The sequence below is a fragment of the Taudactylus pleione genome, unplaced genomic scaffold, assembly GCF_031769625.1.
Source record: "Taudactylus pleione unplaced genomic scaffold, aTauple2 ptg001990l, whole genome shotgun sequence".
Classification (NCBI taxonomy): Eukaryota; Metazoa; Chordata; class Amphibia; order Anura; family Myobatrachidae; genus Taudactylus; species Taudactylus pleione.
The window spans coordinates 6595470-6620739 of NW_028286386.1; the positions used below are offsets into that span (position 1 = coordinate 6595470).

Below are 25270 nucleotides of genomic sequence, written 5' to 3' on the forward strand. Positions count from 1 at the left end.
GTGATTTGCTTTGATAAACTATGTATCACCTGGGAGTGAGTAGAAAAACTTATGGTAAGTTGAGGATGTGTTATTTAGGCGTACATCATATTATAGTATTTCCACTGTTGTGTGACTAAAATTGCATTAGAACGTGCACCAACCATCCTCTTGTGTTTTTGACCTGGAAACATAGTAGTGCCTAGAAATGTGTGTGTGTGTGTATATATATGTGTGTATATATATATATATATATATATGTGTGTGTGTGTATGTGTGTGTATATATATATATATATATATATATATATATACATGCATACTTTTTCTGTTAACCATTGCCTATCTTGGTATGTGACGAGCTATGGAATATTGATGTGAAGCTATAGGTCTAATGCACAGGTTCTCAAACTCTGCTCTCAGGACCCCTAACAGTGCATGTTTTCCAGGTCTCCTTACAGATTCACAATCATTAGCTCCACCTGTGGATCTTTTGAAATGTGTCAGTGAGTAATGAATACACCTGTACACCTGCTGGGTGAACTGGCAAACGTGACGTGTGTGGGGTCCTGAGGACCGAGGGCCTGATTCAGACCCGCTCGAAAGTGGGTCAATGGTCGGCTAGTGTGACCGCGCAGCGTGTGCGAGCCCCAGAGCGAGTGAGAACTTCACTCGCTCCAGGGCTCTCTACAAAACGGGGCGGCTGTCGCTGTTGATCGACAGCTCGCCCCGTTTTTAGGTGGGGAGGGGGGAGTGGCTGGACAAACGGAGGTGTTCCCGAAGGAACGCCTGCCGATTGTGGGCGGCCCTACTGACATCACAAATGATGTTAGTAGTGAACTTCCTGCTCTATTAGAGCAGGAAGTTCACTCGGGTTTGCCGGAGCCAAGACCCTACCACAAGGGTCTCGTCGCAAGCCAGATGGTCGCAATAATCTCGACCATCGCCAGGCTGCTAGCAAATGCTGTGACCCGCAGCTATGCGAGCGAACTGGAGGCGGATTTAAATTAAAAAAAACAAAAACTGCCATGATTCAGAGCGAGCACTCGCAAATAGCGAGCGCCTCTGAATCAAGCCCTGAGTTTGAGAACCACAAATAATCTCACAAATGTCTTACAGAGAGAGTCATATGTGGGAAAAGTTATATGGATATATACGTGATTGAGGCATGGCACCATGATTCTCTAAGTGGGTGGTACTGGCATGTGTATGCTAATAGTAAAGAAAGCTTTATCCCAATGCTTTGCTTATCAATGTACACTCTATTTTTTTTTATTATTTCCAAATACTAATGAGTAGACTGTAATTATATTAATACTGACTGCTGTGTTCTGTACTGTATAGCAGCTGCTATGGGGCTGGTAGTTGCAGGGCCCTATGTAGCCTACCATCATGGTCCACGGTCATCGCTCCCGGTTATGTGACCATGGGCGCTGCAAGGATTTTGAAGCCCCAGCATGCAGTGTACACACGCCAGTCGGCATTCTAGGGGTTCAAAATGAAATTCTGTTCAGAGCGGACGGGAACTCTTGTTTTCTGGAAGTGAAGCGCAGAGCTCTGTGCAGGGGTGTTCCACTCTAAAATCTCTGCAGACCCCCGAAAATCTGGTTACGCCCCTGACTAAAAGCACTAATAATGTCCTAGGTTTGGAGAAGTACGCATACATTTTTTTTCAGTGCTCAGCAATGGCTATTCTGCTGTATGTACCTCATATTATATGACTACTAGCAATAGTGCAGCTGTTTATAGACATGCACCTATGCCTGGCTGCACAAGCAGAAAAAAGCCATTGTTCTTGCTAGCATCTCCTGGCTCAGAATGGACAAGTCAGTTCTCAGAAGACTAGTAAGGCTGATCCTGTAATCTTTCCCATCTCAGGGTTTGATGCAGGTCTAGTAATTTTGCATGGACGAATGAGGGCTCTACACAGGGCCTGAAAGAATGCATTATTTTCATCTCTGGGAGCAGGTTTTGCACTGTGAGATACCAGAGGCTTGTCTTATTAGTATAATAACCTTTATTTATATAGCACCAGCATACTGTGAGGAATGTACATAGTAAAACAAGACTTGCTATTAACAGACAGGTAAAAGGGCGCTCCTTGCTAATGAACTATCTATAGACGAGTAGGAGTTTTGTGCCTGATGTAAAATGCCGCAGATTGCATAGAGACCCAGCCAGAAGAGCTGTTTGTTGGTACAAAAACAGAGAGACTGCACTCGGTGGAATACTGTATGATGTTATACTAATATACCTGTGTTCAGAAAAATTAATACATATACTCTTGTTTTTTTTGTATAAAATATTTAATACAATATTAAATTAAAACTTCTCATTAGTGCCGGGATTTGGGATTCCTTTTCCCTGTTTGTTGATGCAGGTTTATTTTTGTTAATGGTTTTATGTATTATTTATGTATTTTATATTCTGTAATGTATAGATAACCAATGTAGGGACTAATAGTGTGTAGCAGCAGTTCACCGTTGTGTGAGGTAATATAGCCACTATGTACAGAATGGGTTATAATGGTGAAAGTCTGGTTAGGAAAAGACCAGAAAAAGGGAATTGCTGTAGTCTATGCAGGAGAATGAGTCTATGGGCCTCATTCTAAATTCAGAATAAAACAAGAAAGACGAAGTAACTGTGTACTTGGATAAACCATGTTACAATGCAAGGTGTGCCAATACATACTTTGTTTTGCATGTGTGGCAAATACTGGCTGCTGTTGCATGTAGACCACAATTGCTGGACAGCTTTATTTTTACACTGCAATTTAGATTTCAGTTTGGACAGGCATCTCTCTAATATAAATCTCTCTGCACATTTTAAATTTGACCCACCAGTAGTGTAACATGGTTTTACCAAGGTGCACGGTTACTTGCTCATTCTTGCCTTATTCCAAACTCAGAATCGTGCTGTATGTCACCAGTTGTTAGAAGCAGCATGACTGAGAGGTAGGCAAGATGATTGTATGTGTCAACAGGCTAATGCTGTATACACACGTAAAGATTTTCTGGTTGGAATAAAAATCTGGTAACGGATGGGAGAAAATGATGATCAGCAATTTGCTCCTACATGCCAGAAAACAGATGAAAGTGGCCGTTAGACAAGTTTGAGGAAATTGTTTAGATCAAACATTTAACAAACAGTTTTTGTCCATTTTCCGAGGTTTGGGAGCAAATTGCTGATTGTCATTTGTTTTCATACATTACCAGATTTTCATTCGAACCAATAAACTAGTTGGATGGTTGGACAGAAAATCTTTACGTGTGTACCCAGCTTAAGGGTAAGGTATGGAGATGGGAAAGAAATTTGAGTGTTAAATGTGAAGGGGCGTAAGACCAGCGTGTACTGATTTAAATCATTATTTAAATCACATGATTTTTTTTTTTTAAAAAGTCAAGGTGTTAATGTATTGTTAAAATTGGTGGAAAATGCACATTGGTCCAGAAACTGTAGCTGGTAATGAAAATATCATGGTAGCGGTAGAGTAATTGCTAACAGCTGCAACATCATCCGCTTCAGTAGAAAAAATATTATCAACATTTGGTTTGGTGCAGTCAAAAGCACTTGGGGTACTGACAAAGCTGCAAAACTTGTGTTCAATAAACCTAGTATGTAGGCTTATTCAGATTTACAAATCAGGCAAGGCAATTGCCAATTATTGTAACTTTTAACATCATTGCTGTTTCTTGCCTTTTGCAGTTTGTGTGATTTGTTTGTAGTTTGCTGTGCCCCATGCCATGATTCATGGTGACACTGTCAAGCCATTTAAATTAAATATATTAAAGTTAAAGTGGTTTTTTTTGTATAATATTTTTATTAACGCAATAAGCGTTACATTATAGAATAATAGATACACAAGTAATGCATACAACAATCACCAATGAGTACATTTCTTTGATACAAATAGAAATAAAACATATGATCCCTTGCATCAAATTGTATATCATTGTACACAGTAAATTAAGACACCACATTAACAAAATGTTTCTACAAAAGAGAAAAGAAAAAAATAGAAATTTGCTCACACACCTCAACCTCCCCTATAAAATTATATAGCTATTGGTGGATCATTATCTACCATACAAAGCATATACCATGTGGTATTTGAAAAATAATTTTGAATTTGGGAAATGATATCTGGCCTGTCCTTCCTGAAAGTCGGGATTTGCAACTAGGGGGAGATGCAATGTTTTGTAAGCAGCAAATGCCATAATTTTCTAACAGACCAGAGCAGTGGATTTTCTCAAATATAGGGAAAGACTTCTTGGTCATGCAAATGCAAAAAAAGACACTAGCAGGGCAATTCAATTTGGAGCGAAAAGTCAGTTTTTGGGATAATTTCGCACCGATGACGTCATTTTTGCTGGTTTTGGTTTTACACCGTATTCAATTTCAAAGACTTTTCGCAGGTTCGAAAAGTCTTTGAAAAAAAAACAGAATTGGGGTTTAGGGGTGCAGGCTTAAAAAAAAAATAGCTTGCATCCCTGGGAATGTCATTTTAAAATAAACTGTGTCAAAAAAAGTTTTTGGAAAAAAAATAGGGACACCCCAAAAAAATTATTGAAAATTTGGGTTGAAAAAAAAAAAAAAAGGGGGAAAAAAGTGTTTAAAAATAGGGAAATAGGTTCAGGGCTATTCTGCAAGTATGCGGCAGGTGTTTTCTAGAATAGATTATTAGCGGCAGGTGCATATTTGCAGATTTTTTAAATAAAGACTTTAGGGACTTAAAAATATGCTAGTACCCCTTTTCATGTACCCCAAATTTGATGGGACCACTTAAAAAAACGAAAAAAAAAACCTAAGTGCTCTTCTGCATCACTTCTTCAATGTCGGGAAAAAAACACCTGCAGCCGCTATTTAAATCCCCGACTTTCATTTGCAGGCTAAAACCCATAGTGATCCCCCATGTTTTTACAGTTTTAGCGGGGTCCTAAAATTTATTCCAGGTAAATTTCGTGTTTTTTTTCGCCGATCCTACTTCACCGGGTCCCGTTTACGTAGCTTTCAAATTGAATACGGGGATAAAATGGGCGCGCGCCCGATACTTTATCCCAGGAAAATCTCCAATGTGGAGCGAAAAGTCCAGTACGGACTTTTCGCTCCCATATTGAATACCCCTCTTTGTCCCATACATTACCAGGTTTTCATTCCAACCAGCCAGATTGGACAGATATCTGACAGAAAATTGTATAGTGGATGGCCTATTTAAGACTGACTAAAGACAATTTGTAAAGCTGGGTACACACCTGACCGATATATCTGCACACTGAACAACCATCCTCTTTTCTCCTGGCCACGGGTCCCGTTGGCCCACCCCCGGCCTCTGCTGCCAACCTCCCGGGCACACTGCATGATGGACAGATATACAGTATCTGCAGATAAATCTCTGCCATAGGCTGTACAGCAGAGCCGACGCGATATGTCTGTGAACGACGTTGTTCAGACATATCGTTGGTGCACACTGGCCGATGGGCACCCGATATATTGGCCGTTCAATTGATCGGCCAATATATCTGCCCGTGTGTACCCAGCATTAGACTTTGTGGGATTTGATAGGTGTTTGTGCCTAATTGACAATTTACAAAGGCAAATAAACAAAAAGATGTAATAAAATTCAGGAAGTTACATTGTCCAGGGTAGTGAGATGGAGAATGTAGTTTGTAGGAGTAGCAGGTGAAGATGCTGCTTGTGCTCCTCAGGCGTTGCTCAATGCTTAGAGAGCTGTCTTGTTCACTAGGAAAAGGGAATATATGTATCCACCTCCAGCAAAACGCATTGCTGTAAATGCAGCAGGTTGCGTGTAATGTTAGGTCATTTTCATGGAGATATACGTAATATTACTGTCATTTTGGGATGATGGCAGAAAATGTTTGTAATTAAAATTTAGACTCCTGAATGTTTTTCATTTACAAATGATTAAAATAATAATTTATTCTAAGACAGAGGTTCCCAAACTCCCCAAGTGACCCTTAAGCCGCACATCCACTGGTGACTAGGGAAACATCGTAATTGTACAGTCATTCCCCATCCCCTGCAGTGCCTAAACCGAATGATTAGTCGTTCATGGGGCACCCTCCCTCATCCCCAAACATGGCCAATCTGTCATTATTGTCAGATTGACCGGCATGTTTGGGCGATGATTGATGTCGGAAACGACCAGCGTGAGCACGCATCGCTGGTCGCTTATGACATTATAGTGCATGATTACGATGTCGTAATCGTGCAATCGCTCATTAATATCGCCTGGTGGATGTGCGCCTTTACAGTCCAGGTTTTAAGGCTATCCAGGCTTGACCACAGGTGACTTAATTAGCACCTCAGTCAATTGATTTAATCACCTGTGCTCAGCCATGGATATCTCTAAAACCTGGACTCTTTGGGAGCCCATGATTGGTAACATCTGTCCTAAGGGTTTATTAACAGCATTTAGTTTTAGTCACTGTTTGTCTGGGGATTTTTAGACCATTGCCCATATGTAATCACCTGAGTTGCAGGCACTGGAGCAATTTTAGCGATTTAGCCACTAAATTTAAAGCGTAAATAATTTAGAAGGCAAAACCTGGTTTTATATATTAAAATAAAAAATAATAATTTTGCATAAGTTTAATAGTGCTTCATAGAGAGTGTAAATTATATGTCCTATAAAAATGCAGATGGACAAAATGGGATGGTAATTAGAAAAAAAAAAAACCTTTCTTGGAGGAGGAATGTCTGTTGGCTTCTGGTTCCAAATTCCAATCTTTGATAAATGATCTGAGACAGTCTGGCTGCAAAAAGAAAAGAAATGGATAACACAAATGTTGCCTTTTAAACTATACCCACTACTTAAACATTACTGTGAATAGTCTAATTCAGGCATGTCAAACTCAAAATACCAACCGAGTCGAATATTCAAGGTCTAAGAGTGTGTGTGCCACAAGAATAAAAAAGTCTTCTATGCAATTTTGAAAGGTTTATTATGAATAAAAACCAATGCAATGCCACTGTAGTTGTGCCCATTATGCAGTGCTCCCTGTATTAGAGCCCCTTACGCAGTGTCACCAGTAGTGCCCCTTTTGCAGTGCCCCGTATTAGAGCCCCTTACGCAGTGCCCCTTACGCAGTGCCCCTAGTAGTGTCCATTATGCAGTGCCCCCTGCATAAGAGCTCCTTATGCAATGCCCCCTGTATTAGAGCCCCTAAGGCAGTGCCCATTATTCAGTGCCCCATTAATGCCCCTAGTAGTACCCCTTATGCTGTGCCCCCTCCCAGTATAGAACAGGCCCCACTCCCTTGTGCAGTGCTTACCTCTCTTCACGCTGGCCGCTGGGCACTGCTCCCGCGTAGATGCCTGCTGCTGACTGGATCTAACTAGATCCAGCAGGGCAAGCCGCTCGCATCATGGGTGACGTCATCTGCGAACTGCATCACTGGGAATGCTCAGTGCCAGATTAATGTCTGCATGGGCCTGGAGCTAACATTTGAGAAGGGCCTACTGTGTGCTGCATACACAGTGTAGCGTGTTGCATATCTTTGCAGAGGCATGCTTTCTAGTAAAGTAATTGGAGAAGTTGAAACTGGTCATATATAAATATATATACTTAAAGATATATGTATATAAAAACAAAAAATATATACATACATATATGAATATACATATGTTACACATATGTGTGTGTGTGTGTATATATATCTCTATATCTATATCAAGGGTGTTGGAATGATTTTGTTGGGGCGAGCATCATAAAATCGTTCCAGCACCCCCTGTTCCTCTCCCCTCCACCCTACCTCTCTCTCAACGGACTTGAAGAAGTCCGTTGGAGACGAAACGCGTTGGAAGCCTATACCCTGCCTGTCTATATCTTCATGTACACTTGAACTAAGATAAGACATCCAGCTATTTATATATTTTTTTATTGAAAATATATTTTTGATTGAAAAATTCTATTCTTTGCACTTAATCCATTCTCGATGCTTGTATGTCCATTGCTGTTATTCTTGTATTTTTTAAAGTCATGTATTTTATGTGTTTTCATTAAATATCTTTTTATATATTTCTAATCGTTCTTGGCACTTTATACTGTAATTTTAACTGAATTTCTAGCAGTCATCTATATTTATGCACTCCTAACACTTTAAGGCACTCTGACCTAATAACCTTGTTTACATTTGCTATAGAAGTCCTTGACCTAGACTGATTTTTAGATTGGGTTGAGCAGATACCCCGTTATTGTGGGGCAGAAGGCTATTTAATACTGTGTGTGGCACATCTCTAATTACTGGCGCTCTAGAAACCTTATATATATATATATATATATATATAAGAGATTGATTGAGCAGCTGCCATTTTTTTGTTTGTGGTTATGAGATGCATGAATGAGCCAGCATTAGCAGGGCATGCTGGTTGGAGTTCCCAGGGGTGACTCCCAGGTAAGCTGGCTCTCAATTCGGATGCATTTATGTATGTGCCTTTATCATGAGGCCTTACATTTGCCAAAAATATATATGTGCCTTTATTATGAGGCTTTAATTGGCATACATTACATTTGGGGTGAGCGCTTGGGCGTAGGGCCCCCGAGACTGCTCTGGCTGGGCATCCTGAGGGCATCACCACTTAATACATATAGTTACTTTTCACATCACCTTTTTATGTTTGTTTATTATTCATGTAATTTTTCACATATTTTAACCCCTTAACACTTAGTAATTTCTTGCACACTTCTATACTTTACACTGCACTGTCACTCTTTTTCCATTTTTCGTGTGATGCCCTGGGGGGGGTCCTGGGCTGGACGTTATTTTGGGGTGCTCTGCGCCCCGGACGTGAACCATTTAGTGTAAGGACTGCTAGTGACAGAGAAGCTTTGACGAGGCCTAGCAGCATCCCATGTATTTGCAAATGCATGCAACTAATATCTCTGAAATTTTATTACCATATAGTGTTCATATATTGTTGCTAGTATAATTCAGTGTGCTGAGGAACAATAGGGGGTTAAACCCCCCTCTCTTTTCTACTTGGTATGACCCCTCCCTTTCATGCACCTGAAAAAAGTACTACCAGATCGATTGAGCAGCTGCCATTTTTTTTGTTTAAGACTGCACATTACACCTCCTCCTCCATGCGGTGCAGGAGCTGTGCGGCCTATTACTATAATGCACAGCCTCTGACCGTCTGCGGGCTTTAACGTTTGGGGGGGGGAGGGCGGGCTACCACCATGCCCCACACCCCACCTGTTCTATACGCCTATGATGGAGATATCTATCTATATGTGTGGGTGTGTGAGATATATATATATATATATATAAGTCCAAATTCAGCCCGGCACTCCCCTTCAATATCCGCACACAGCTTGCTCCTGGTGCCCTCCACTGGGGTACGAATCCCCCACAATATAGAAATAAAGAACTGGCGGCACTCAGGAGACTTTTGTAGAAATAGTTTTGCACTATTTCTACAAAAGTCTCCTGAGTGCCGCCAGTTCTTTATTTCTATATATATATATATATATCTATATCGTAAATATAAGTATATCTATCTATTATACTGTATCTTTTTATTTGTGCTAAACAATCGTTTTTCCAGTACAGTAACTTGCGTTTTTACTTGAATGCAAGTAACCACCCCATGGAGCTCATCTGGGGTGGGAGGCTGGCATGGCTCACAGTGGTTAGGGGGAGTTAAAGGGTCCCACGGTGACCATATTACATTATAGTGGGGGTAGGAGAGTTCACCTTGCAGGCTAGCCGCCCGCTGCCGCTGTGCACACACTGCATCCCGAGGGCAGGTGGAAATGAAGTGAAGAGCAGGAAGCAGAGGGCGGAGCCCAGGGGGCTGTCAATTTTGGGCAGTGAGTAATTACTAGTTAGGATCTGCCCGATCCCGGCTGCTCGGGCTAGCGCTGATCACATTTATTTTAGCGCGCCCCTGCATGGTCCCAGTAAAAAAAATTGTCACACATAGGTATCGCCACTGGGCGGTAAATATGTTATATCACGTGGTGCAGGGAGGGAGGGCTTGTGAAGCCCTTCACTCGCACACACTGTTTGCAGTGCCTGATTGCTGAGAACGGAGAAGCTTTCCTGGGCGGGCTGGAGTGGTGGTAGGGTTTGTAACTGATGGCAGCCGTGACAGGAATTTTTTTATTCCTATCAACGCTGTCAGGCTCCTGTGGGCCTATTTTCATGGGGAGGCCTGGAGCTGAAGCCCCACCCGCCCCATTGTTAATCCGGCCCTGGGAATGCTGGCCTCTGAAGCGATCAGAGGCTTCTCTGATCGCTTCAGAGACCAGCATTCCAAGTTTAAACACAAATATTATGTGGTCCAGTCACCCCTGCCGCGATCCTGCTAAGCTCCGATCGCGGCAGGGATGACTGGGCCGCATTATATGTGTTTTTTAGGCCCACACTGTTGTGCCATATAAAATGTTTCTTTGGGCTGCATGCGGCCAGCTGGCCGCAAGATTGACATGCCTGGTCTGATTATTCCCAAAGCATACAATGGTGTTCTACAAAATGAAACTGGTTTTTTTTCTTCCTAGATAAACATAATATACAAAGTGGAATAATGGGTCACTCAAGCAAGTTATATTGTATCCAAAAATATTTATAAATCATCATATAAATTATTTACCAAACAGAATAATAATTACATAACTGGCAAAAATTGCTCAAAGGCTGCTTGATATCTGCTGATGTTGGTACATTGTATAGGAAAGGGAACAGGTAAGACACCACATGTAAATAGAAGGGAGGATGGGTAGGCGCTCATCTAGTTTTTGATTGACCAAAATAATTCTGTGTAACATGAAGCCAAACAGTTTTTTTTTTTGTCTTCAGTAAGTCTTTAAAAACTGTATGGTAATTTCTAAGCACCACGTCACCTACCATATAATGGGGATGTTTGCATCAACATTCCCAGGACGGTCTGGTAAATACACCTGGCCCATCTATGTATTTTTCCTGCATGGCTGTACTGCTGTTTGGTCATATGTATGTTGTTTTCCTGAGCAGTAAATACAGCAGACATACAGCATATGTAATGTGTGTGTGCCTGCTTTACTTGTTTGATCTGGAAACGATACTGATTATCAAATTAAACCAAGTTACTGCAATTACAAAATAAAAATGTGCCTAAATACTGTGTAAACTCAGTCTGTGAAAACTTGATTCTTTTAGTTCTACGGGGCCCAATTATTAATGATCGCTTTTGCAATGCGATCAGGGCATGTTAGTACCGCCCATGATCGCATTGCAAAATGTGATCATAACGGCTGGATGTATTAACCGGCACATGCAGGGTGACTGGCTCCGAAAGGATGTGGCCGGAATGCACTCGGGGTTGCTGCGCATGCGAAGTCCCGCGGACTGCACATGAGTGGCGCCAATTGCCGGTGGAGGGTTCCAGGAGATCCCTCCGCCAGCTGATGTGCGGGAAGTACCCATAGGCTACAGAGGCTAACGCTATCTTCAGATGGCGTTGGCTGCTGGGGCCAATATCGGCAATGCTTCACATTCCGGATATTGGTACATTTGACAGCATCGCATCCCCCATAGAAACCTATGGGGGAAGTGGCTGCCAGTGGGACTGTAGGGATCGCAGCAGGTATCGGAGATACCTGCTGCGGTCCCCCCTTCATACATCCGGGGGATACTTAATATTTGAGGTCATTCCCCGAAAACTTGTGTTTTCGGGGATTTTACCTCAAATATTCAGTGATAAATGGGCCCCCATGTGAGTAGTGTCCTGTACAGGCAGCTTGACCTGCTTCCTCTGTGATCCACCCATTTGCTTACCATGTGTAAAGCTCTCTTGTCTTCTCTCCCCTCCCCAGTACTACCCAGTCTATTGCCTGAGACCTGCTGAAGGTCTCTCTCAAGCTAGAACCAAACCAGCTGTTCTTTCAGGTGCATTTCTGTATCACTGTAATGTTACTTTATCAGCTGTAGCAGTGCTATTTCTACTTCAGGGTCCATAGGGTATCCACAGGATACCTTGGGGGTATAGGTGTGACGTCAGTCGCAGGGCACCAAAGAGTTAAGCTTTCAGCCTCCCAGGATGCACTGGGTCCCCCTCCTATACCCCGCCCCCGAGCCAAGGCACCTCAGTTTAGTTTGGTGCCCGGCCGGAGTCGGGTGCACCTGTTGGAGTGGGGGCTAGAAGAGCCCCTGAAGCTTTTTCTTCATGCAGCTGTGGCTGCACATCTGGATGAACAGCATGGACAGTCAGTCCTGACGTCCATGCTGTCTTCCCTACACCCCGCCGGTACCAGAACGCCGGTACTGATCCGGGGATGCTGGTGGGCATCTGGGGTCACAGCTAGCGGTGACCCCAGATGTTCCGGACCATGGCCGGATTCAAGGGGGACAGAGGTAAGCAGCGGGGTCCCGCGGTGGGTCCCCGCTGATCACATGGTCTTAAGTCCCCAGGCAGGGGGCTCCCTGGGGACTGGCTGCAGCGTGGAGCCAGGCGACCAACCTGCGCTTCCACTACCCCCTGGGACAGCGGACCGCAGCAGAGCGGTAGCGCTGCGGCGTCCCAGGGGTTAAATGCATGCCAGGGGAGCGCGCCTTCCCTGTCTCACAGCCGGCGCCTCCCCCGCTGCACACAGCCCTCTCTGCACTGTGCTGACTGGCCCTGTGTCAGCGCTCCTCCCCCAGGCCAGCCTCCTCTCTGCTCCTCGGCGGCCATCTTCTCCAACGCATGGTGAACGCTGCTGGAAGCACTGGACGGAAGCATCGTGGTCTGGGTCCCCCCGCATACCTCTCCTCCGCTGTGGTCAGGTCTGTGTATGCAGCGCTGTGTCCTACCAGGCCCTGTGTCTGTGTAGTTGAGTGATCAGCGCTGTTAGTGCAGGAATTGATTTTCTTTGCATTGTATGTGACTGTGCTAGCGCTGCCTGTAACTTTTCTTCTCTAAACTGTCAGCTTTATTACTGTCCCTGTTCTTTCTGCTAAGCCATTGCGGTGCGGTGCTGCAGGGTGGTCTCTCGCCTATTTAATATATAATTGGTGAGAGGGGTCACATACGTGGTGCCATCATGTCTGAAAGTGATTTTCCCCTCCGGCTACAGTGTACCACGTGTAAAGTACCGTTAGCGGAGGGGGAGGGTAGCGCGGAGGGCCTTTGCCGGCAGTGTTTGTCCATGGCGCGGCCTCTTACGGTTACAGCACCGGTACAGGAGCCGCCCTGGGCTTGTTTCGCTCAGGCGCTAACAGCTTTAGTGGGCCAGTTAGCTCCGCAGCCCGCGTTTACTCCGATGGGTTTGTCCCAGCAGTCTGTGGTGTCGTCACCCATGCAGGGTTTCCTACGACAATTGGTGGTACCCCACAGTCTCCCTATTTCCCCGCTCCCGGTTCCTCAGGAGCCAGCGTGGGTTAACTCCCTGACGAGTTCTGTACAGCACTTGTCGGATGTATTGCAAGGGGAGTCTGTGATGCGGCCTCATAAACGGCCGGTGGCGTCTCTGTCCGCTCCTTATGAGGATGACGAAGGGACATCTGATGATGGGGAGATTCTGGATCCTTACGATCAGGAACCTCTCCATACTAAGGACGCTGATGCTAAGTCCAAAGTATATATTCCTGGACTTATTCGGGCGGTCCGCACAGCCTTGGTGATTGAGGACGAAGTTCCCCCAGCGGCTAAGTCTAAATATGCCTTTTTCAAAGATGTGAAGGGCGATGCCACAGTCTTTCCTCTTTCAGGTCAGTTGGTGGACCATTTAGAGGAGGCGTGGAAACAACCTGGCAAAAGATACCAGCCGCAGAGACGCCTGGCGGTGGCTTATCCGTTCGCGGATAATTATTTTGCTAAGTGGGAATCCCCTCCACAGGTGGATTCTCACGTGACCCGTCTTGTCCGTAGTGCCACATTGCCGATGCCATCCATGTCCTCCCTTAAGGATGCTACGGACCGCAAGGTGGAAATCTGCCTGAAGTCCGCTTATTCCCTTGCGGGGGGGGCAGCACGGCCGGCTATGGCCATTTGCTGGGTTGCCAGAGCGATGGAGCGCTGGGCGGATTCATTAGAGGCTTCTTTTGATTCCGACTGTCCGGCCGAACAGGCGGAGTTGATTGGCAATCTCCGTGATTCGGCCACTTACATCAACGAGGCGGCTCTAGACATTAGTACTCTGGTGTCTAGAATTTCTTCAGCAGCGGTAGCTGCTCGTCGCACCTTGTGGCTGCGATCCTGGAAGGCGGACGCAGATTCCAAGAAGGGTCTGGAAGCGTTGCCGTTTACCGGAGAAGTTCTCTTCGGTCCGGATCTGGATAAGATTGTGGCCACGCTGGCGGCAGCCAAATCGGCTTGTCTCCCGTCGGCCGCTGCTCCTTCTGGTTCAGGACCATCGCCCTTTCGGTCATCTAGGGTCCAGGGCAGGCCCAAACCACAGTCGTTTCCTTGTCAGGCTGGCCCTAAGAAATCGGTCAAGCCCCGGAAGCAGGCATGGAGTACCAGACGTCCGGCCCCAAGCCAGATGACAAGCCTGCGGCCTGACGGTCCGGGCCTCCCTTTGGGGGATCCCAGGGTGGGAGGCCGCCTGCTGCAGTTCGCCCAGTGTTGGTCGGTCACTACGACAGACACTTGGGTTCTGGAGGTGGTCTCCCACGGGTACGCCCTCTCCTTCCGGCACAGACCCCCGGCTCGATTCTTCACCACGGGTCTACCATCAGACCGGAACAAGGCTATGGAGCTGCGGAAGGTATTGCACACTATGCTCCAGGCTGGAGTTATAGTGCCTGTTCCATTCTCCCAGAGGGGCCAGGGTTTCTATTCAAATCTTTTTTTGGTACAGAAACCCAATGGGTCGTATCGTCCGATTCTCAACCTCAAAGCACTCAAGTCTTTGCGGGTACCGAAGTTTCGGATGGAGACCCTACGGTCCATCATTCTGGCGCTGGAACCGGGGGACTACATGGTGTCATTGGACATACAGGACGCTTACCTGCATGTCCCTATTCTTTTGCGCCATCAACAGTTCCTCAGGTTTGCAATCCGCAGCGACCACTTCCAGTTTCGGGCGTTACCTTTTGGCCTGGCGACAGCACCACGTGTCTTCACCAAGGTGATGGCGGTCATGGCGGCTTCTCTGCGGCTGCAGGGAGTCCGCATGTTGCCGTACTTGGACGACCTGTTATTGGTGGCGGGATCTCCAGAGCTCCTGTTACGCCACTTAGACCTGACCATTGCCCTGCTGCAACGGCACGGCTGGCTAATCAACTGGCAGAAGTCCACTCTAATCCCGTCTCGGAGGATTCTGCATCTTGGAGCCTTATTGGACTCGGGACAGCAAAAGATCTTCGTGACGGAGGAAAAGATCTCTGCTTTGCAGTCAAGGGTGTGCAGTTGTCTGCACAGCCGCCAGGTGTCTCTACACTCGGCGATGAGGTTACTGGGCTCCATGGTGTCGGTGTTCGACATGGTGGAATATGCCCAGTTTCACTCCAGACCTCTGCAGCACCTGATCCTGTCAAAGTGGAACGGGCTGCCTCAGTCTCTGAAGTCCCAGACGATTGTGTTCACCCCGGAGGTTCGCCTGTCCCTTGCTTGGTGGTTACAGACGACCCACCTCAGCGAGGGACGTCCGTTCTGGATTCCAAATTGGGTCCTGTTGACTATGGACGCCAGTCTTCGGGGCTGGGGAGCAGTTTCGGGTCCACATCTGTTCCAGGGCAGGTGGACTCCGACAGAAGCGGAGCTTCCAATCAATATTTTGGAACTCCGTGCGGTCTTCAATGCTCTCCAGCAGGCACATCGGTACAGGTCCAGTCAGACAACGCTACCACCGTGGCCTACATAAACAGGCAAGGAGGAACCCGAAGCCGGGCGGCTCTCGTAGAGGTGTCTCGGATCCTGGTTTGGGCGGAGCGCAATCTTCCGGCCATATCAGCGGTCTTCATCCCGGGAGTGCTCAATTGGGAGGCGGACTTTCTAAGTCGCCAGGACGTTCATTCGGGGGAATGGTCCCTGCACCCGGACGTTTTTCAACTACTGGTGGACAGATGGGGTCTTCCAGAGATCGACCTAATGGCGTCCCGGCACAACAACAAGTTGCCGGTGTACGGGTCTCGCACAAGAGACGAAGGGGCGTCTCTGGTGGATGCTCTGTCCGTCCGGTGGACGTTCCGGTTCGCATATCTGTTCCCTCCGGTATCCCTTCTTCCACGGGTAATCCGGAAATTCAAACAGGAAGGAGGGACGCTCCTGTTGATAGCTCCCGCGTGGCCCAGACGGCACTGGTTCTCAGACCTTCAGGGTCTGTCCGTGGACAGTCCTCTGCGGTTGCCGCTACGACCGGACCTCTTGTCTCAGGGTCCTTGTCGTCACCCGGACCTGACTCGGCTGTCTTTGACGGCGTGGCTGTTGAGACTGCCATGCTGAGGTCCCGGGGGTTTTCCAGCTCTGTGGTGCGTACCATGTTGCGAGCTCGGAAACCGTCTTCCGCGAGGATATACCATCGCGTGTGGCATACGTTCTTCCAGTGGTGTCGAACGAGAGGTTATGCACCGCTTGAGTTTCGTCTGTCTCGGATTCTCGCCTTCCTGCAAGCGGGACTAGATCATGGGCTTCGCCTTGCTTCTTTGAAGGTACAGGTTTCGGCCCTGTCTGTCTGGTTTCACCATAGGATTGCTACAATCCCGGATATGCGCACCTTTATGCAAGGTGTTGTCCGCATTCAGCCGCCCTTTGTTCCACCTGTGGCGCCTCAGGATTTGGCTGTGGTCCTGAGGGCTCTCCAAGGACCGCCGTTTGAACCACTGGGCTCAGTGGATCTTAAATGGCTAACAGCTAAGACTGTTTTCCTTCTGGCTATTGCTTCGGCCAGACGTGTTTCTGAGTTAGGGGCTCTTTCTTGTAGACCCCCTTTCTTGGTTTTTCATGGGAACAGGGCAGTGCTCCGCACTCGGCCCGAGTTTCTTCCCAAAGTTGTTTCCCAGTTTCATGTTAACGAGGAAATCGTTGTTCCGGCCTTTAACTCACCGGGTCTTTCCGTGGGTGAGGCCTCTTTGGATGTTGTGCGGGCCTTAAGGACTTATGTTGACCGCACTTCTTCGTTTAGGAAGTCGGACGCTTTGTTTGTCCTCTATGGCTTCCGTAAAAAGGGTTGGCCTGCTTCAAAGCAAACTTTGGCAGCCTGGATCCGTATGGCTATTTCTGAAGCTTATCTTCATGAAGGCCTGCCGGTTCCTCCTTCTGTGAAGGCTCATTCCACTAGGTCTGTGGGTCCTTCGTGGGCAGCTCGACGTGGTGCCTCTGCAGTCCAGATCTGCAAGGCTGCTACGTGGTCCTCTGTCCATACCTTCGTGAGGTATTACAGGTTTGACACCTTTGCCTCTCAGGATGCTTCCTTCGGGCGGCGGATTCTCCTTTCAGCACAGGAGCATCCCCACCCTTAAAGGATACTGCTTTGGGACATCCCCAAGGTATCCTGTGGATACCCTATGGACCCTGAAGTAGAAAATATGAGATATGGTAAGAACTTACCCTTGTTATCTCTATTTCTACAAAGTCCATAGGGTTCCACAGGACTCCCGCCCTGTCGCACCTGTGCTGCAGATGGGCTTTGCTCTGGTCACCGGTTTTCCATCTCCCTCTGGTGAGAATGTGATTCTTGTATGTGTCCAGATCTTTGTTCTCTCTCTTCCTTCTCCTCCTCCGGCCTATGGCTTGGTAACTAACTGAGGTGCCTTGGCTCGGGGGCGGGGTATAGGAGGGGGACCCAGTGCATCCTGGGAGGCTGAAAGCTTAACTCTTTGGTGCCCTGCGACTGACGTCACACCTATACCCCCAAGGTATCCTGTGGAACCCTATGGACTTCGTAGAAATAGAGATAACAAGGGTAAGTTCTTACCATATCTCATATTATTTCAGCAGGTACTCAGTTCCTGTACCTCTCACTAACTATGACATAATGTCTTGGGCCAAAATTAATTTTTCATAAGATCAGTTTTATTTTAGAGTACCTTATTTTCTAAATAAAAAATATATATATGTATGTATTCACATTGCTCTACATAGAATGGACATATTATTACATTACATTATTAGAATTATCTGTGTGTAGAGGAATGTACAAGATGCATTTTCTTCTTCTTGGATCAGTGGTAGCTAAGGGCTGCCAATGGGGCTGATTTGTAATGCATATCTGGATCCTTGGTGGCAGATGCTGAAATGGCTTAGTGGGCATGTGTGGTGGAGTTCGCTTCTTGGAAAGCCAGCAAGCACAGACTATAGGCCGGAGAGCCTCCTGTAGTGTGAAATCATTATTGTTCTGTCAGGCATGCAAGGAATTTACTCCAGGACTCTGTGCAGGGCTTGCCATTGTGCCTGTGACAATTGCGGTAAAACCCGACACATTCCAGCCACAAGCAGGACTGGCCCTGCAGCTTACATATTAATCTTTTTGTACTCTTTGGTTTATTAATTAAACAGGATCCTATCAGTAAAGGAATGTGTGATAAGCAGACTACTGTGGGAAGAATGGTTTCAGGAGCTCACCTAATCAGACAGGTGCACTTAACCCATACAGCAGGGTCTCCTAGGCTTTATGGCTTTTTCTTTCACCTCCATAATCGGTGAGCTTGGAAGAGGGGATATAGGGCCTGATTCAGAGCCACTTGTAAGCGGCAGCTCGTTCGCGATGTTTGCCCAACTGCGCATGCGTACGGATCGTTATACGCATGCGCGAACCAGTCAGTGCGGCCGAAATTCATGTGCTCGCAAAATAGCGAATGCCTGCTAATTTGAGTGACAGGATGAGGCGTATGTGGGTGGTAACAGGGGAACGTGCTTGAAAACGGGGAGTGGAGATCCGATCGCAGGCGTGCTTAAAGGTCAAAACGGGCATTTTATGGGTGTGCATATTTAAAACAGCAGCGTCATTGACCACGTCACTGGGTTATTTTAGAGCCAGAACTGCTCGCAAAATTGTGGTAGCAAAAACCAACCACAAGAATAGCGAGCAGCTCATACCCTGGTCGATGTACTCGATTAATCTAATAAATAGCGGACATGACGTAGGATGCGAGCGGCCAGGGGGTGTAGTTTCCCAAAAAACGTCCGCAAGTTTTGTTCGCTCGTTCAGACCTAGAGGCGTGAACAGACCGCGAACGGCTGATTTGAATAGCCACCCCTATTTTCTGGACGAGCGAGCGCTAATTGCGTCCGGCTCTGTATCAGGCCCATAATTCTAAAGCAGTGAATAAATACAGCATCCCAACAACATGGGCCATTTTACCAGAGCCACCTTGCTCCTGTGTGTTCTTTCCCCACGAATTTCAATGTCATGTAATTGGTAAATAAGGCTGGCACAGTGAAGCCCATTGTGCCCTGAGTGGGACGAGACATGCTGGGAGGTAAAGTAATATTTTATTTATTTTTATTTATTAACAGTTTCTTATATAGCGCAGCATATTCCGTTGCGCTTTACAATTGGAACATTAACAGAACAAAACTGGGTAATAACAAACAGATATATAGGTAGGAAGGCCCTGCTCACAAGCTTACAATCTATAGATTTTCTCCCATATGTAGAAAAGATGTTTTTGAGGAATCCTGTTGCACAGAGTTTCTGATGTTAGTGATACTGTAGATTACAGGTTTGTAATAGTCACACAAGTTGTGTGACTATTTAAGGTTTCCAATTTTGACAACTGTTTACGAGCTTAACTTATAATGGTTGTTACACAGTGTCATTTCAACATGTTTTCCTTGGAAACCATGAAATATATCAGGGTTTCAGACACACATGCTGGCAGTGGGTGCACTGCCAAGGGATAGTTACACTGGCCCTGATTTAGGATTGTTACTTACACCTCGGGCTCCATAAAGGTTGTGGAATTGGTAGTTCATAAAATGGGTAAAGGCCAGTTGGTTAGCCATATAAGAACTGGATCAGTATTGAAGGCACATGTTTCTTAGTAATATAGTAATCAGTGATATACACTGGATGTCTACTCTTTTTACAAAGTATAAAAGTTGGATATGAGTGGGTGAAGTTTCGATGCAGATTAATCTCTGCTCTCTGGCATATTGCTTTGAATATTTCCTGAACCAAATCATGTTGTGTTTCTTGGCAGCTGAAGGATCAGCCTGATTAATGGCATGTGAATGAAAGCTACAATATTACAAGAGCTGCTGCACAAAGTACAATGTACATCTGACTCTTTCCTCAGCAGCTTTTCTCTCCTGCCACCGACTTGTAGCCCAGAATGTAGGTTCTTGAGGCCCAATTGATAGTGAAATAGTTAAATTTACCAAATAAGATAGGTGATTGGCAGTTGCATCCACCTCATTTTAGCAATACCTAGACAGGCTGCTTTTACTAGAACAGCCTTGGGCAATAGCTGATGGTCTACAGCAGGGGTGGGGCCGAGGGCCATTTTGATATATATAACATTATTCACTGGCTTGGTGCAGGCCACGTCCCTTCCGTGTGACGTCACATGGGGCGGGGTCACAATCACCAGTGATTACAGCAATGTCCGGAGCATCCTGAGGATGCTCCGGGGAGCTGTAAGGGCAGCGGTTTGACCGTATGAAGCATCCTAAGGACACTCCAGGTGGCACTGCTGCATAGATTCTGGCTGCAGGGTGCCATTCTAGGCACCCTGCTAGCCAGATGAGGCTAGCAGGAAGCTGCTCAGAGGGCCAGACCAAATGATCCCGCGAGCCTTATAAGGCCCCCTGCCAGAGGTTCCCCATCCCTGGTCTACAGCAAGCCTAGATCTTGTGCATTTAAACTTAGAGGTGAAGGTGAAATAATGACTGTAACAAGAGATAAAGCTTGGGGCTGACATGCTTGCTGTGGTTAACAACAAAAATATTTCCAAGTTCCAACGAACTGTAGAGATCATTATTATTACCAGTTATTTATACAGCGCACACATTTTCTGCATTGCTTTACAGAGAATATTTGGCCATTCACATCAGTCCCTGCCCCAGTGGAGCTTACAATCTATGGCCCTCATTCAGAGCCACTCGCTATTTGCGGTCGTTCATTCTAAAACAAGGGGTGGCTATTCAAATGATCCGTTCGCAAATTGCAGTCTGTTCACACCTCTAAGTCTGAACGAGCGAGCAAAACATACGCTCGTTTATTTGTTAAAAACGCCCCCTGGCCGCTCGCACCATACGTCATGTCCGCTATTTATTAGATTAATCGAGTACATCGTACAGCGTATGAACTGCTCGCTATTCTTGTGGTTGGTTTTTTCAACCGCTATTTTGCGAGCAGTTCTGAGTTAAAAAAAGCAAGTGACGTTGTCAATGACGCTGCTGGATTAATTATGCACACCCTTAAAATGCCCGTTTTGACCTTTAAGCACGCCTGCGTTCTGATCTCCACTCCCCGTTTACAAGCACCTTCCCCTGTTACCACCCACATACGCCTCATTCTGTCACTCAAAATAGCAGGCACTCGCTATATAGCGTACAAACGATTTTCGGCCGCACTGACTGGTTCGCGCATGCGTACTAAAAACCGTACGCATGCGCAGATGTGCGAACATCGCTCGGAACGAGCGTACGGCCGCTAGCGAGCGGCTCTGAATGAGGGCCTATATTTCCTATCACATGCGCATACACATACACACTGTGGTTAATTTTGTTGGAAGATAAATAACCTACTAGTATATTTGTGGAATGTGGGAAGAAACTGGAGCACCTGGAGGAAATCCACGCAAGCATAGGAAGAATATACAAACTCCACACAGGGACATAATGGGAATTGAACCAAGGACCTCAGTACTGTGAGGCAGTAATACTAATCATTACGCAGTCTCTTGCTGCATATGCTAATATATGTATGAGGATAGACCAGGTGGATGACTAGCTGTTTTTATTTCAGATTTGTTACTGATTCATGGTTTGTGCTGGGGGAAGAAGCATAAGATATGTATGTGCAATGAGTGCTGGGGATAATAATGGTTTTAATCACCAATGGTCTGGATTGCAGTCAGCATTCATAGATCTGCAACTTTTGGGAGATGTAGTTCTGAATTTCTGCTTCCTAATTATACCTCCTCATATAGTGGGAATTTGGGGACCTTTCTAATTGCGTTTTATTCCACTAAAAATTAAGATGGGAGTGATTTAACTTTTTCTTTAAATGACTGAGATGGTTTTTATTTGTTTTTTAAAAAATATATTTTATCTATTACACTATGAATGTCTATTTTGTCGTGTGTGGCTAATTGTATCTATTTGGGTAGAAGAAAATATTGTAGCATAATTTTTTATGCTTTTTTTTTTTTTTTTTTCTTAAGTAGATTCATGAAAACTTTTAATTTCCTTATGAGAGAAGTGAACATACTGTATGTATTAGGATGTCTGTAAGAACATGTGCTCACGTTTCTGCATGAAATCTTGTGGGCAGCCTTCATCTGTCAGTGACTCAATGTTTGTTTCTTTCATAAGCTTTTAGTAACATTTTGTAAATTCACATTGATTCTGCCTTTACAGAGAAGCAGTATAGCAAGTGCCTTAAAAATCTGTCCTTTTGTCAGTCTGAGCCAATGTGAGAACTGATAACCGCATCACTCATTCTTTTCATCCTCACATTTGCCAGGAAAGCTGTGGAAATGGAAGTTAATGGCTTATTTATAATTGAATTACGAACTTTTTTTTTTTTTTGGGGGGGGGGGGGGGGTTGAGTAGAATATAGTTCAATATATTTCTAAAATCTTTACTTTTTCGAGGAAGCAACAACTAAGGGACATGTGTCTTTTATACAGCCCTACATATATACTAATTTGTTATTTGTGCAGTCTTTTTTTTTTTTTTTCTTTTTAATCTATCCATGGTATAAAATACAGTGCCTGGTAGGCGTCTGTCTGTTTGTTCAGGCTACTCTCAAGAACCACTGGATGGATTTCGATGCAGTTTTCACCATTCTATAGAGCATTTGTTGAGGAAGGTTTAGGTGTATGACACAGTAATGTATGACAAGAGAGCCAAGCAGTGACTATTTTGGTGAAGCAAGTCAATGAAAAAAATGTCGTCCCAGTGCTTTCTTGGCTTACACTTCCTAAATCGTTAAAGATATCACAATGATGGACTTTATTTTATACAATGTAGAGATATAATATGTATCATCCGGTTTCTCTAGAAAAATTGATGTAAGCCCCGTTTACTGATACAAAATGTCAGTTTTTTCCCTTTTTTACCATTCCTATTTCATTTATGTAAAAAATGATTTTTTCGTTTTAAACTAGTCCAATTCCCGGTAAGAGTCTGCTTTGGCATGACAGTAAATAAAGCACAGGGACAGACACATACCGTGGCTGGAGATGACCTAAGTGGAGACTGTTTTCCTCATGGTACACTTTACCTGGCCCTTTTGCGTGTCACGTCAAAACTAAATCTTTTTGTGTTGATATCAGGAGGAAAAACGACTAACGTCTACAAGGCAATCTTATAAGACCTTTGTTAAACAAGGCTATTACAGTAAATTCAAAATTGCTCCAGTGCAAAGATGGGGCAGGTTGCTAGTTGAAAATAATAAACGTTTACAATGCGTTTTGAACCATATTGTAATAGTAACAAAAGACAAGGATATGCAACAATTATCAAATACATAAAAATTATCAAAAGTATATCAAACCCTAAGAATATGCTAAGTCCATTGTCCAGTCAACACAGTTTCTGGCAGTATGCCAGACCTACATGGCTCATTCTGGTGCTGCAGTTACAGGAGGTCGATAGAAGTCTCATCTTCTGGCTAGTTCTGAGATAACTGTATATGCCCTGCGTGTCTCCTATGTCCTGAATGAGATCTGTGTGCAACATCTGCAGTGAAAAGGAGAGTTATGGTAAAACTTAACTTCGTAACTTTTTCTTCGAAGTCCATAGGGTCCACAGGGAGACATTGGGTGTAGGTGGGATCTGGAGGACCGTACACCAACAGCAAAGCTTTTCAATCCCAGGATGCTCTGGTCCTTCCCCCTATACTCTGCCCACAGCCTTAGGGCATTTCAGTTTTGTTAACAAGGCAGGAGCAGGATAGGGGAGAAGGAAGTCTGGTACACTGAAGAAACACTCTCACACAGAGAAGGAAACAAGTGACTAGGAGAAGAAACCCAAAGAAGCTAGGAGCATCAGGGCGGGTGCCCTTTAGACCCTATGGACTTTGAAGAAAGAATTAACGAAGGTAAGTTGTACCATAACTCTCCTTTTCTTCTTCAGGGTCCATAGGGTTCCACAGGGAGATATTGGGGATGTCCCAAAGCAGTTGTTCAAGGGCGGAAACGCTCCTAAGCTGATAGGAAAACACTACGCCCGAAGGAAGCATCCTGAGAGGCAAATGTATCAAAGGCATAAAGCCTGAGAAAGGTGTGGACAGGTGGGTGCCTTGCATAGCTGTTGAGGTACCAAGCCGGGCTGCCCACGAGGGACCCACAGAGCGAGTAGAATGAGCAGATATGGAAGCCGGCATAGGAAGGCCAGTCTGCATGTAAGCCTGTGAAATAGTAATGCGAATCCATATGGCCAGCGTTTGTTTGTTAGTTGGCCATCCCTTCTTGTGGAATCCATATAGGGCAAAGAGGAAGTCCGATTTCCTGATGGAAGTAGTGCGGTCCACTTAGATTTTCAGAGCACAGACCACGTCCAACAAGGCCTCACCTGCTGAGAGGTCAGGTGAATTAAATGCCGGAACCACAATTTCCTCATTCAGGTGGAAGCGAGAAACCAGCTTGGGAAGGAAACCTGGGGGTGTACGAAGAACAGCCCTGTCCTGATGAAATATTAAAAAGGGGTGCAACTTGAAAGCGCCCCTAAATCCGATACCCGATGGGCAGATGCTATAGCCAGAAGAAACAGAATCTTCATAGTGGGCCACTTGACATCCACTGATTCCAGGAGTTCGAATGGAGGTTCCTAAAGTGCTTGGAGCACTACTGACAAATCCCTTGGAGCCACACGTGGAACAAAGGGAGGTTGTATATGTAGAACACCTTGCATTAAGGTGTGAACATCCGGTATAGTAGCAATTCTGTGCTGAAACCAGAGACATTCACTTTTCATCCTGAAGAAAGGCAAGAATTCGAGAAGTCTCAAATACTTGCGGGTCATAGTTTCTTGGAGCACACCATTGGAAATACATATGCCATATTCTATGGTAAATCCTGGACGTGCTCTGAGCATGGTCCGGACCACAGAGCTGGAGAAACCCATAGCCGTTAGGAGGGATGTCTCAAGAGCCAAGTCGTTAAAGACAGAAGGTCTAGGTCCGGATGTAGACATGGACCATGAGACAACAGGTCTTCTCATAGAGGAATTTAAAGAGGATCGCCTTTGAAGATCGGAGT

The 25270-nt window shown here is 45.4% G+C and overlaps 1 protein-coding gene across 3 annotated transcripts in view; it reads left to right on the top strand.

Annotated features, from left to right (window-relative positions):
- The window catches only part of N4BP3 (NEDD4 binding protein 3), a 63039-nt gene that overhangs the window by 16041 nt on the left and 21728 nt on the right, over positions 1-25270 (top strand). Inside the window, exon 1 of one of the 3 annotated variants that reach the window (XM_088465424.1) lies at positions 3197-3264. The exons of the other annotated variants lie outside the window; for them this stretch is intronic. The gene's annotated coding sequence lies outside the window, so the exon portion shown is untranslated. Of the gene's footprint in view, positions 1-3196; positions 3265-25270 lie in introns of those variants that run through there. 3 annotated transcript variants of the gene reach the window in all.